Below are 15,628 nucleotides of genomic sequence, written 5' to 3'. Positions count from 1 at the left end.
AGACGATGAGGCCCTCTTTTACGGCGTTGGCAGTTGGCTTCCCTCCGCCAATCTGCCTTGTCCTGTTGTCCCAGCCGCGACTCATTGGATTTGACGTTGTTTTGCTTGCCTCCACCATCCACCTCGTGTCGAACATCATTCCCTGATTCCCACCGCTTTGTCCACCGGATTCGAGACTCGGTATCTTCTTCTTCCCCAATTTTATTTATTACTGCTTACAAGTTGGAATCCATTCCTTGATTTCTCTTATTTTTTAGTAATTTTGGTTGATTAAATATTATTGGCCTTACATAAGTTACATTACTAATTTACTAGGTAACTCACAATACAGTAAAAGAATACATTTTTAAGACCAAGAAAGTGAACTTCTCGACTAGATACTTACACTGTTAGTCTGTTATTCATTTCTGAAACATGCAATAGGATTCTCAATTATGAAAACTGAGAAAAGAAGTTAATATTTTAATCTTGTAGAGGAACTTCCTTATCATATAGGCTTACAGTGTTGTATTTACTAGTAGGGTTATGCAATTAGTTTAAACCAAATCGATTAAGCCCTAAACCAAACCGACCGAATCAGGGAATGGCGTTCGACGCTATTTCAGGCCCTGCGCAGGGCTTGAAATATTGTCGTCAGCTGTTGCTGCAATTTCCTAGTTGTCATTAAGCTGTTAGCGAAGCTTCTTTGTTGTAGGGTTACATTTAAGTTAAGTAAATTATATCAAAATTTACAAATAATTATTCATATAACAATTTCTTTTTCTTCTTAACACTAACAGGAATGGATAAATTTCTCAAAAGAAAGTCAATGGTAAATGAAGAAACAAGTCAAAGAGAAAAAAGTAATCTAGAGTTACAACATATTCCCTTAAAAAATTTTGAGTTGAAATCAATTTGGATGATCTTCAATCAGATCCTGGGTTACGGTTAAAGATTTCAAACTATGATCCTAATGATCGGGAAAAAGTGAGAAGAACTTGCTTGCATAAAGGACCTTGTCAGTCTCGCAATCATAATTTTTCACAAAGAAAGATCGGTAAAGTATCAAGAAGATTTTGTCCATCTTGGTTTAATGAATTTGGAAATTGGTTAGAATATAGTATAAGTAAAGATGTTGCATTTTGTTTGTGTTGCTACTTATTCTGACCTGATTTTGGAAAACAAGTAGGTGGAGATTCATTTACTTCAGTTGGGTTTACTAATTGGAAAAAAAAAAAGACTTTTGTTAAACATGTTGGAAGTTCAAATAGCGCATATAATCAAGCTTGGCAGAAATGTGTAGATTTGATAAAAGAAAGTCAACACATTGAAGTTGCTCTTACTAGGCAAACAGAGCAAGCTCACAATCTTTATAGAATCAGGTTAACTGCTTCAGTTGATTGCATATGATTTTTATTACGCCAAGGGTTAGCTTTTCGGGGGCACAATGAATATGAAAGTTCATTTAATCAAGGTAATTTTCTTAAACTTTTGAAATTCGTTGCAGATCATAACGAAGAGATAAAGAATGTAGTTTTACAAAATGCTCCAGAAAATAATCAATTAACTACTCCTAAAATTCAGAAAGATATTGTAAATGTTGCTAGTCTTGAGACTACATATGCCATATTGAATGAACTTGGAGATGAAGTGTTTGCCATATTAGTTGATGAATCACGCGATATATCAGATAAAGAATAAATGTCTATTGCTTGACGTTATGTAAATTTGAGAGGCATTGTTGTTGAACGTTTTCTTGGGATTGTTCATGTTGGTGATACTTCTTCCCTGTCACTCAAAAAAACTATAGAATCACTACTTTCATATTATGGATTGAGTATAGCTAGAATTAGAGGACAAGGATATGATAGTGCAAGTAATATGCGAGGAGAGTTTAATGATCTCAAAAGTTTGATTTTGAAAGATAATCCTTTTGCATATTATGTTCATTATTTTGCACATCAACTCCAGCTTACTATTGTTGCAGTAGCAAAAATCATCTCCAAGTTGCTTCTCTCTTTAATTTGGTTGCTATTGTAGTTAAAGTAGTTGGAGGTTCATGTAAAAGACAAGATATGTTTCGAGAGAAACGAATGGCTGAAGTTAAAAAAGCACTTGGAAATGGAGAAATTTTCAGTGGTCGTGGCTTAAATCAAGAATCTGGGCTCAAAAAAGCTGGTGATGCTCGTTGGGGTTCACATTATGGCACATTGATGAGTTTAATTTTGCATTTTTCCACTATTCATGATGTTTTAGAATATGTAGTGGAAGATGGTTCTCAATCAAAACAAAAGGCTGAAGCTGCTGGTCTTTTAGAGTCTTTAGAAACATTTGATTTTGCTTTCACTTTGCATTTACTGAAGAACATTTTGGGTGTTACAAATGAGCTTTCTCAGATTTTGCAGAGAAAGAATCAAGATATTGTCAATGCCATGATACAAGTTAAAATCTCAAAAAAGAGGTTGCAATTGATGAGAGATAATGGTTGGGATGATTTATTGAATGAAATAATGATGTTTTGTAGTTGCCATGATATTATAATTCAAGACATGAATGAAGTTCATGTTCTCAAGGGTAGATCAAGACGTAAAGCTCCAGTTGTTACCAATTTACACTACTACAAGGTTAGTTTATTTTATGAAGTCTTGGATATGCAACTTCAAGAGCTTAATGATCGATTTACTGAAGTAAATACTGAATTTCTTCTTTGTATGGAATGTCTTAGTCCAGAAAACTTTTTCCTGCTTTTGATAGGGAAAAGTTGCTTCAATTTGCTAAGTTTTATCCCGCAGATTTTTCATCAGTTGAGATTCTGACATTAAGTAATCAGCTTGATAATTATTTTATGGATATGAACTCCAGTAAAGAGTTTATAAATTTGAAAGGAATAGGAAGTCTTTCGAGAGAATTAGTTGAAACAAGAAGAGATATTGTATATCCATTGGTGTATAAGCTTATTAAACTTGCACTTGTGTTATCAGTGGCTAAAGTTACTGTGGAAAGGGAATTTTTTGCTATAAAGATTGTGAAAAATCGGCTTCGAAATCGAATGGGAGATCGGTGGATGAATGATTGTTTAGTTACTTTTATTGAAAAAGAAGTTTTTGATACAATTGACAATGAATTAATATTACGTCATTTTCAAAATATGTGTACCCGTAGAGAATTCTTGTAACATATTTTGTTATGTAATTTTTATATAATATATTGTGCTTTAAATATTTTTCCCCACCTGTTATAAGGGGCCTAGCTCCGCCCCTGGTTGCAACTGGTAAAACCAACTCTAACTCGATCAAACAATATACTAATAAAAAACCGTATTTTGTCAATTTCAACTATCTTTTTAACAAAACTTCCCAAATCTTCAATCATAAAAATTCACCTCATACATTTTGAATGTAAGTCTCAAGTTGGTTCTCGAGTATTACACGATCAATCAATGAAAAGTCCTCCAGATAAAGTTCAGTAAGGTAGAATATGTAGAATCGAAAAGAATTTAGATATCTCCACAATTGCATGATATTATCCACTTTGGGCCTAAACCCTCATGATTTTGCTCTTGGGCTCTCCCCAAAAGGCCTCATGTCAAATGGAGATATCTTTCTCTTATAAACTCATGATCTTTCCCATGTGTTTTCAATGTGGGACTATGTTTGCAACCTTGCAACCTCAACAATCCCCCCCTCAAACAAAGGACCACAGGCTTCCCATGTCCGATCCTCGACCCACCAGGTCTTCCTGCCCCTCGGTCCACCCGACCTATTAGGACTTCCTTGCCTAACCGCAACTAGGACTTCCTGCCTGGTGTCTGGTCCTCTTGATCCGAACATAGGAACCCCCACTTTCTTTGTTCGAGGTCAATATTGTACTCACATGGCTCAATCAGATCATAGCTCTTGTGAACAGTCGGCGGTTAAACCTTCTGGTAGTCCAGGCTCTAATACCAATTGTAGGATCGAAAAGAATTTAGATATCTCCACAATTGCATGATATTGTCCACTTTGGGTCTAAACCCTCATGGTTTTGCTCTTAGGCTCTCCCCAAAAGACCTCAAGCCAAATAGAGATATCTTTCTCTTATAAACTTATGATCTTTTCCATGTATTTTCAATATGGGACTATGTTACAACCTTGCAACCTCAACAGAATAGCTTACCATTGTCAAATTGAGAAAATGGATCTAAGCAAGCGATGCAAGTAAGTACCTCCATACTTGATTCTGAAAAATAATTTTTCATCTCTTGGACCATTATATAAAGAATCTAATATTACTACAGCAATAAAAAAGTGAATAAAAATATTATTAGAAAACTAAAATTTAATAAAATATTTAAAAATAATACCTCATAAAAAATGTTAACACGCTAGTGATGAAAATTAGTAATCATTTGCCCATTGCATCTGCTATAACCATGAGTTCTCATATTTTCTTCCATATTCAGTATTGGGATCATATGGTTACTATAAAATTTGTTGACGACATCCAAAAAATTCTCCTATCCTTTCTCTCTCAATTTTTATAATTAAACTTTCATCATCTTGATCAAATTGACAGCCAATACAATGTTTTGATCCTTTTGTTGTAAGGCAAGCAAGCGATAATTCATTTATGATTCCCAATAAAGATTTCATCAAATGCATCACAAACACAAATTCATAACTCTCTTTATCTTATCAATGAAACTAGTGGTGATACTATTGGGGTATGTCCATGTGGTATGTGCTTAACATGTTTCACAGCGAAAGCAAAAATATGATAATAAAAGTATTTTATTACAACACACACACTACATGCATGCAGGATACAATCAAGCAAAAATAATTATAAAATAAAATTTTAAAAATAATAATTATTCTAGGCGTACCTTACGGATGATGCATAAGGAAAAGGGTGTCAACTATAGCGATGTCCACAAACCTCGCTTCTATTTGTATCCACTTCGACTTCTTCAAGACAACTCCAGTGAGCAATAAGGTTCACCTCCGATTAGTACTAGCCAAGCGTGGAGGTGATGTGATCCAAGAGAAGGAAGAAGAATCGAAAGCTTGAGGAAGAAAAACTTCTTCCTTGGCTTTTGGTGGGTGACGACAGAGAGAGGAGAGGAGAGAGAAGGAGGCTAGGTTTCCAAAAATCTAAACTCACGAATAATGAATTGGTTATTAATTATCTCTCGTTTATATCAATATATAGGTTCTCTTGATTGTTAGGATCGGTTGAGCTAGAGGGGGGTGAATGGCTCACTTCGTTTTCTTGATCAATTTACTCGTTCGCAGCGGACACTTGAAGGTAATACTAACTCTTGTATTTACTTGGTATCCACCTCCTCAAGGAGGTTACTAGTCCAAGGATCCACACCACTCACCACTCTTCCACTATCAAAACCCTCCTTCTCGGAATCACACCGAAGGTGGAGAAACCTTACAAGATTACAACTCTCCCTCTCCAAAGTAAAGATCACAAACACTACAAAGAAGAAGAGAAGAAGGATCACAAACTTTAACCGGCTTCTTCTTTGCAAGTGAGACTTCAGAAAGTGGCGGAGAGGAGAGCTTGAACACTTTTCAAAATCTTGATCACTTGAATGATTTCTGAAAACCTTTGAGAGCAATGGAACAGTATTTTGTTTTTGGATGATCTGTTTTCTTTTTCTTCCACGCTTTTAAAGGTTAAGAAAACTAGCCGTTTCTCACGTAGCCGTCGCCATGAATCGATTGGGCCTGTATTCCAATCGATTCAAAGGTATCCATTGAGTGTTGTCACGTTAAGATCAACGGCGTAAATCATCTGATTTGAACCTTAATCGATTGGGATTTTTCCTTGATCGATTCAGACGTGCAGTGCTTCATCGCAGAATCGCAGAGCCTCTTTGAATCGATCGGCCAATCGATTCAATACCTTGAATCGATCGGCTGATCGATTCAGGAGGAATCTGTGCTTCGCACAGATCGTTCACCGATCGATCGGCCGATCGATTCAATACCTTGAATCGATCGGCTGATTGATTCAGGAGGAATCTGTGCTTCGCACAAATCGTTCACCAATCGACCGGCCGATCGATTCAATACCTTAAATCGATCGGTTGATCGATTCAGGACGATTCTGTTCTTTGCACAGAACCTTACTGATCGATCGGCTGATCGATTGACTTCCCTTCAATCGATCGGCTGATCGATTCAGAGTCATTCTGCCTCACAGTTATGTCTGAATCGATTTACAAACACAGTGGGCTTAACACACATCCATTCTTCTGACTTGCAGGAGCTTCTCTTGCCAAGAATCTGATCCTCGACCTTCTTGGACTTCTCTTGCCTTGCATCTGGTCTTCTGACCTGCAAGAACTTCCTTTTGCCAAGAATCTAGTCCTCCTCGACCTTCTTGGACTTCTCTTGCATCTGGTCTTCCGACCTGTAAGAAACTCCTCCTGCAAACTCACAATGCATATTAAATCCAACGTATTAACCTAAACTTAAATAATTGTCAATACATTGAAACTTCCAAGGCATGATTGCACCAACAATCTCCCCTTTTTTTATGTTTGACAATCTATTTAAGTTTAGGCTAATTTCCAACATACCATAATAATACAATGATAAATAATAATTGCAACTACGCTGAAAATCATCTAAATTAAGCATAAGCAGTAAGCAAGTAAACTTGAATTTCAATTTAAATTTGATTAAGCATGAACTTCAACATATATCTCCCCCTTTATCAAATATCAAAAAAAACAAACTCCCCCTCAAAATGTGCACTAAACAAAACACAATCAGTCCAAGGGGTACTCCCCCTAAAACACACAGATATCAACATAGTATAACAACGGTGATCGTAGGAACAAAATAAAAGGTAGAATAAGTAGCATAGCATATATCCAAAATAAAATAGAGTTCACAGAGGGACTCCATAACAACCATCCACATAACGGACAATAACACGTCAGAAAGGGACATAAAACTCAATAAGATCATCGCCCGAAGGAGGGGGATCAGCAGCAGCAGCAGGAGCAGACGTAGTAGCTGGAGTAGGAACCGCCGCAGAGTCAACACCAGCAGCATCCTCAACATGGGGAATGGGAGCTGTGGATGGAACAGACTGAGACGGATGACCCGTCACCCAGGAGCTCACTAAATCCACTAATGTATCCATAGTCGCCTGCATCGAAGTCTGTCGATGGACCATGGTCTCCATCGTGGAACGCAGGTCGGCTACCTCCATGGTCAGCTCCTCCAGGTGAGTGTCGACAGTCTCCTCGAATGTCGGAGAAGCTGGCTCGGGGATATCTTCCTTAGCATCATCGGCCGCAGGAACCAATGCCTGTGCATCCCCCCTGCGGCGAGCCTTGGGTCCCTCACCAAAAGCACGTCCATCGCGCCATCGAACTCCCGCTGGACCACCAACTAAGCCTATCTTCGTGAAGGAGCGGGAAGAAATCCGAGAATAAGCAACAGTCATGTGCTCCAGCCATCCCCGGGAGACATCTATCTTCATGGATTCCAGCCAATCTGTGATAAGATGCCCAAAAGGCATGTGGACCGTCTGCTGCATTGGCTGAGTAAAATGAATGATGTAATGAAAGATGTTCAGAGCGATGTTGATGTCAAGGGAATGACGAATGACATATAGGGCAAACATGTGAGGGGGTCGCAGAGCAGCTAAGGCACGAGAAACAATGGGGAAAAGGCAATTAATGATCACCTTAAACAAGGCGGCGTTCTCAGCCGATAACTCAAGCGAAGAAAATTTAGTGATTTGAGCATTTGGCACATCCGGACGAGCACGACCAAAAAGGAACTGATGCATGGATGCAATGCTGATATGCTCAAAAGGTGGAGGCAACTCATCGGGAAGATTGGGATAAAAGACAAAATCATTGTTGGATGGTAGACAGTCGAGATAAGATCGAAGAATCTCATAGGAGAAGTCCAAGCTCCATTTCGCAACGTGAGTATGATAATTTACACCATCAGAAGTGTGCAAATTATTATAAAATTCGGAGACAAGACTTACATTGACATCCCTCTCACAGGTTAACAATGAGTCAAGTTTATAGTATTTGAACCGGTTATAGGTATCAAAACAAGACGTCCTATAGTATTGAAAATCAACAGATCTAGGAGTTATGAGTTTGAAGGTGTGTTTGCTAAAGGCTTGCTACATAGCAGCATTAGGGAATCTCAGATCAGTAGGAGGTTGAGGACGTGATGGAGGTACGGACGATCCTTCGCCCGATTCACGAACTTTTTGTTTCTTTCTGTGGGATAGGAGATGAAAAAGAACAAGAAGTGGCACACGATTTTGCAGTGCAACAGAAAGATGCAGCGAAAGATATGCAAAAATGCAAGGACAGTGCAAGTAATGCAATGCATGAGGGATAATGCAAAACAATACACAAAAGCACACAAGACATAAGTGGATTAGTTCAAGTATAGGAGCAAGAACCAAAGAAAAATGAGAAAGAAGTAAAGACAGTACTTAGGGTTTTGAGTTCGCATTGTGTGCGAGTGACACGGAGAAGAAGAAAAGGGGCTGCCCTGGTCGTTGAGAGAGGAAAAAGGAAGCTGGAGGAAGGTTGAAGAGCGCCCTTCACCGGAGAAAAACCGCCGGAGAGACCAACCGATACAGGCGGGAGAGTCACCAGGGAAATCGCCTCAGAGCTAGGGCACGAAAAGCGCCGGGAGAGAAAATGAGGTGGAGTGAGAGAAAAACTAGGGTAATCGGGTTTTAAGACGGGTTTTAAATCCCCAATCGATCGACCGATCGATTGAGAGCAGGTGAATCGATCGGTCGATCGATTCACGAAGCTTCTATGAAAATTGGGAGATGCGTCTCAATCGATCCAACGATCGATTCAAACGGGATGAATCGATCCATTGATCGATTAAAATGCCTTCTGTGAAAATCGAAAGGGCGTCCCAATCGATCCATTGATCGATTCACCTTCTCTGAATCGATCCATTGATCGATTCAGATGCTTTCTGAAGTGAAATACGAGCCTCCCAATCGATCCACCGATCGATTGGGAAGTCTGATATTACTGTACTTTTGAAAAGCTTTTCAGATCCAAGTTTTGGAAATGCACAAATAATTGTACACTCCTCTAAAAATCACGAAACTTTGTGTAGACACTATATATGTCTCATATTATCAACGAAAAATAAAGTTGAATAAAAATTAACTCGTCTTAGTGAAAACTTACACAAAATCGAAGGTTGTAGAAATCTTCAATAATTTGAGTAAGTCCTTATCTATTTGTTCAATGATATCTCGCATCCGATCACACATGTCAACCAGGATTTTAAAAACGAGTTTTATACATATTGTAATTTGAAAATTTCCAATCATAATCGTAGGGCAAAGTGCACATGATTTGTACACTTGCTTTCCCTATGATTGGACAAATGAATATTTCATATGAAAATCATTTTTCTTGACCAAAATAATGCATCATAACAAGCATTATGACCAAGATAAATGTTCCTAACCTCTCACCCCCATCTAAATCACATTAAGAGGACAATCCTATGTTTTTGTGAGAGGCAAAACTTAAGGTGAAGAAAAGCCTAAAGTGCTTTACCTGTAAAGTGATCATGGAGGATGTGATTTAATCAATACAACACATTCCCAATTCCCTTCTAAGAAAGCTAAATTCAACTTCGGGAAGAGGTTTAGTGAAGATATCGGCTAAGTTTGATTTTGATCCAACATAATTTAAAATGATATCACCTCGAGTTACATGATCACAAATAAAATGATGTTAACCTCTATGTGTTTCGTTCTTGAATGATGAACGAGATTTTTGGTCAAGTTGATTGTACTCACATTATCACAAAGAACTTGAACATTGTTATAGGTAAGTTTATAGTCCTCTAGAGTATGAGTCATCCACAATAATTGTGATACACACTCTCCAATGGTAATATATTCCGCTTCGGTTGTGGAGAGAGTTACACAATGTTATTTTCTACTTGACCAACTTATTAAAGAAGATCCTAGAAATTGACAACTACCACTAGTACTTTTGCCATCCAATTTGCATCCGGCATAATCGGAATCGGTATAGCCCACTAGGTCAAAAGTTTCGATTCTAGGATACCAAAGACCAACATTTTGAGTCCCCTTGAGATAACGAAGAATTCGCTTAACGACACTCAAATGTGACTCCTTGGCACAAGATTGATACCGTGCACATATACCTACGGCAAAAAGTATGTCGGGTTTACTAGCCGTAAGATAGAGAAGACTCCCTATAGCACTACGATACACCTTGGAGTCAACTTCTTTCCCCTCAACATCTTTATCCAATTTAGTACTAGTGGCCATGGGAGTAGATATTTCCTTTGCATTTTCCATTCCAAATTTCTTAAATAGCTCTTTGACATATTTAAATTGATGAATGTAAATGTCTTCTTTTGTTTGCTTAATTTGTAACCCTAGGAAAAATGTTAATTCACCAACCAAACTCATTTCAAATTCACTCTCCATGTGATTAATGAATTCATTTAAATAATCTTTATTTGTAAAACCACAAATAATGTCATCTACATATACTTGGGCCACAAACATATCATTACCACTATTTTTCAAGAATAAAGTGGAATCAATTTTTCCTCTATGAAACCCTTTTGATACTAGAAATGTTGACAATCGTTCATACCAAGCCCGGGGAGCTTGTTTTAGCCCATATAAAGCTTTTTTAAGTTTATATACATGATTTGGACACTCCAAATTTTCAAACCCTGGTGGTTGCTCAACATATACCTTTTCTTTTATAATACCATTCAAAAATGCTGATTTTACATCCATTTGGTACAATTTGAACCCCTTGTGGGTGGCAAATGCCAACATCATCCTAATTGACTCCAATCTTGCTACGGGTGCATAAGTTTCGTCATAGTCTAACCCTTCTACTTGATTGAAACCCCTAGCAACCAATCTAGCTTTGTTTCTCACAACTATCCCCTTATCATCAAGTTTGTTTCTAAAAACTCATTTTGTATCAATAATCGATTTGTTTGTAGGCCTAGGTACTAAATCCCAAACTTGACTTCTCTCAAATTGAGATAGTTCATCTTTCATTGCTAAGATCCAATCGGGATCAAACAAGGCATCATCAATGATTTTTGGTTCTATTTGAGATATCAAGGCGACTTGGCTTCCTTCATTTCTAAAGTAAGATCGAGTTCTCACTCCTTGAGTGATGTCTCCTACTACTTGATCTAAGGGATGATTTACATGAATCCTAGTATGTCTTGATTCTTGATTTATTATAATTTCGGGTTCAAGTGGCAAAGATTCATTTTTCTCACCATCACTTTCTTGATTTTCTTCTCCTTGATGATCTACTCCATCCAGTGTTAATTTCTCTAACTCAAAACGTATTTCTTCATCGTTTGTTCTTATAGAGTTCAAAGAAGGATTTTCTTCAAAGACAACATTTAGTGATTCTTCAACTAATTTTGATCTTTTATTGTAAATTCGATACGTCTTGCTATGACTTGAGTAACCTACAAGGATCCCCTCATCCGCCTTAGCGGAAAACTTTCCCAAGTGATCTTTGGTGTTTAGAATATAGACCTTACACTCAAACACTCTAAGATGTTTAATTGTAGGTGGTTTGCCAAACCACAATTCATGAAGTGTTTTTCCTAGAAACCTATGTATTAATGTTTGATTTTGCACATAACATGCAGTATTAATTGCTTCGGCCCATAGGAAACTATGAAGTGAATATTCATTTAACATGCTCCGAGCAACCTCTTGCACAACCCTATTTTTCCTCTCAACAACTCCGTTTTGTTGAGGAGTCCTAGGGGTGGAAAATTCATGTTTATATCCTTTTCTATACAAAAATTTGTGAATATATCATTTTCAAACTCACCTCCATGATCACTTCTTATCTTGTTTATCTTATGAGTCTTTTCATTTTCTACTCTATTACAAAAAGAAATCAAGGTATCTAGAGTTTGATCCTTATGTTTCAAGAAAAACACTCATGTATATCTAGTGTAATCATCCACAATCACAAAGCAATATCTACTACCATTTAAAGAAATATATCTAATACTATCAAATAAATCCATGTGAATGAGCTCCAAAGCATTTGAGGTACTTACAACATTTTTACCTTTATGAGTAGCTTTGGTTTGCTTACCCATTTGACATGCATCACATATTTTATCTTTTTGAAACTTCAACTTTGGCAATCCTTGCACCAACTCCTTCTTTAAAAGGTTTTTGATATTCCTCATGTTGGTGTGAGCAAGTCTCCGGTGCCAAAGCCACGTCTCCTCTTCTTTGGACATGAGACACTTAGCAAACACATTAGTAGCACCAAATAGTTCAACTTGATAAATATTTTCTCTTCTATGGCCTATGAGAATATTGGTGTTTAGTTCACTATGCTTGATTAGACATTGAGATGAGTTGAACTCAACTTCATAACCCGAATCACATAGTTGACTAACACTTAAAAGATTAAAAACCGTGCCTTTCACTAATAACACATTTCTTATTACAAATTTTTCCGAAATTCTAATATCTCCTATTCCTATAACTTTTAATTCACCACTATTATCAAAAGAAATGGTACATTTACTTTTGTGTCTAAATGATGAGAATTTTGAAGAATCCCCCGTCATATGCTTAGAACATCCACTATCTACGAACCATGTTGTTGGATGCTCCCCCTTGGCGCATGCCTGTTTAAACACGATAAACCAAATGTTTTGGTACCCAAACCTTGGGTCCGGTAGCATCAATAACAAATTGCTTGGGTACCCAAGCTTGAACAAACTTAACCCTTGAAGCTTAATTTCTACTACTTAGAGACATGAATTTAACTTCCTTGTGATTTAAAACCTAGTCCCGCTTTGTTGTACACACCTCTTTGAGCGCCTAGAATCATGTCTAAGTATTTGAGCTTGAAGTAAATTTTTCTAGAGCACTTCTAAGATCATCAACTTGTGATTTCAACGATACATTTTCCTTTTTAAGATCATCAAAATCATCTTTGTCATTTTCATGAAGCATGCAAATTTCACATGGCACAATTTCATTTTTAAGTGATTTACATTTATTTTGTAATTTTTTTAACCTTCCCTTTTGATTTAGCTAGTGCATTGGTTAAGCATGTAATGGTGGCATACATTTTATCAAGCTTGGGAGAAATTACCTCGTCATCACTAGATGATGATTCACTTGAAGACTCCACATCCTCTCCATGACTATCTTCATCTTCACTATCTTCAACATGGCTTAAGGCTATGAGAGCCATGTGCTTTGAGCTCTTCCTTTCATCTTCTTCCGATGAGCTTGATGATGAGTTGTCCCAAGTGGCTTTCAAAGCCTTCTTCTTTTTCTTGATCTTTTCTTCTTGCTTCTTCAACTTTGGACACTCCGTTTTGTAGTGCCTCTTTTTCTTGCATTCATAGCAAATTACATCAGTCTTAGTCTTAGAATCCATAAGAGATTTACCTTTTTTCTTTTCATCATTGAAAATCTTCTTAACATCCTTTTTGTCAAACTTCCTTGAATGTCTTATCATTCTTCGAACAAAGTTCGCCATTTCACTAGAAGATAGCTCTTCATCACTGTCACTATCACTATCTTGCTCAGATTCTGAAGATGACTCCTTCTTCTCATTTTTCTTTTCCTTGTGCTTCTTTTTGCTCTTTTCACCTGCAACCAAGGATATACCTTTCTCTTTGTGGCTTGTGTTAGCTTGCTCATGCAATTCAAGTTCACAAAATAATTCATCCAACTTTACTATTGACAAATCCCTTGATACCTTATAGGCATCCACCATGGATGACCATAATGAGTTTCTTGGGAAAGATTTCAGGGCATACCTTATGAGATCTAGGTTCTCTACACTCTCTCCAACTGAATGAAGATCGTTTAAGAGTTCCTTGAACCTCCCATGTAGTGAACTTACCGTTTCTCCATCCTTCATTGTGAAATTTTAAAGTTGATTTATCAAGAGGTCTCTCTTTGCAATTCTTGAATCCTTGGTGCCTTCATTTAGCTCAATGAGCTTGTCCCATAAATCCTTGGCACTCTTGAAAGGTCCAACTTTGTTGAGTTGTTCTGAGCTTAATCCACATTGAAGAGTCACAATCGCCTTTGCATTTGCTTGAGCCTTCATTTTTTGTTCAACGGTCCACCTTGATGATTCAAGCATTCTTCCATTTTCGGTTGGCGCCATGAATCCCTCCGTGATTGAGAACCACATGTCAATTTCGGTCATGAGATAGTGTTCCATGCAGCTCTTCCAATAAGCGAAATTACTGCCTTCATAAAATGGTGGTCGTGAAGTACTATGTCCCTCCTTCAATGACATCCTGTAGCTCTTTAACTTGTGATTTCTTGGCGATGAATCCTCAAAAGCAAACCAACGCTCTGATACCACTTGTTAGGATCGGTTGAGTTAGAGGGGGGGGTGAATGACTCACTTCGTTTTCTTGATCAATTTACTCGTTCGCAGCGGACACTTGAAGGCAATGCTAACTCTTGTATTTACTTGGTATCCACCTCCTCAAGGAGGTTACTAGTCCAAGGATCCACACCACTCACCACTCTTCCACTATCAAAACCCTCCTTCTCGGAATCACACCGAAGGTGGAGAAACCTTACAAGATTACAACTCTCCCTCTCCAAAGTAAAGATCACAAACACTACAAAGAAGAAGAGAAGAAGGATCACAAACTTTAACCGGCTTCTTCTTTGCAAGTGAGACTTCAGAAAGTGGCGGAGAGGAGAGCTTGAACACTTTTCAAAATCTTGATCACTTGAACCATTTCTGAAAACCTTTGAGAGCAATGGAACAGTATTTTGTTTTTTGATGATCTGTTTTCTTTTTCTTCCATGCTTTTAAACGTCAAGAAAACTAGTCGTTTCTCACGTAGCCATCGCCATGAATCGATTGGGCTTGTATTCCAATCGATTCAAAGGTATCCGTTGAGTGTTGTCACGTTAAGATCAACGGCGTAGATCATCTGATTTGAACCTTAATCGATTGGGATTTTTCCTTGATCGATTCAGACGTGCAGTGCTTCATCGCAGAATTGCAGAACCTCTTTGAATCGATCAGCTGATCGATTCAGGAGGAATCTGTGCTTCGCACAGATCGTTCACCGATCAATCGGCCGATCGATTCAATACCTTGAATCGATCGGCTGATCGATTCAGGAGGAATCTATGCTTCGCACAGATCGTTTACCAATCGATCGGCCGATCGATTCAATACCTTGAATCGATCGGCTGATCGATTCAGGACGATTCTGTGCTTTGCACAGAACCTTACTGATCGATCGGCCGATCGATTGACTTCCCTTCAATCGATCGGCTAATCGATTTAGAGCCATTCTACCTCACAGTTATGTCTGAATCGATTTACAAACACAGTGGGCTTAACACACATCCATTCTTCTGACTTGCAGGAGCTTCTCTTGCCAAGAATCCGGTCCCCGACCTTCTTGGACTTCTCTTGCCTTGCATCTGGTCTTCTGACCTGCAAGAACTTCCTTTTACCAAGAATCCAGTCCTCCTCGACCTTCTTGGACTTCTCTTGCATCTGATCTTCCGACCTGCAAGAAACTCCTCCTGCAAACTTACAATGCATGTTAAATCCAACGTATTAACCTAAACTTAA

The 15,628-nt window shown here is 38.0% G+C and overlaps 1 pseudogene; it reads left to right on the top strand.

The window, feature by feature from the left end:
* The first annotated feature begins 583 nt into the window (after window positions 1–583).
* Window positions 584–3,154, top strand: LOC122014154 (annotated as a pseudogene).
* Window positions 3,155–15,628: the final 12,474 nt, after the last annotated feature.

This window comes from Zingiber officinale, chromosome 8B, assembly GCF_018446385.1.
Source record: "Zingiber officinale cultivar Zhangliang chromosome 8B, Zo_v1.1, whole genome shotgun sequence".
In the NCBI taxonomy this organism is placed as follows: Eukaryota; Viridiplantae; Streptophyta; class Magnoliopsida; order Zingiberales; family Zingiberaceae; genus Zingiber; species Zingiber officinale.
Note: the sequence above shows the minus strand (reverse complement) of the source record. Positions and strands in the feature narration are given on the sequence as shown.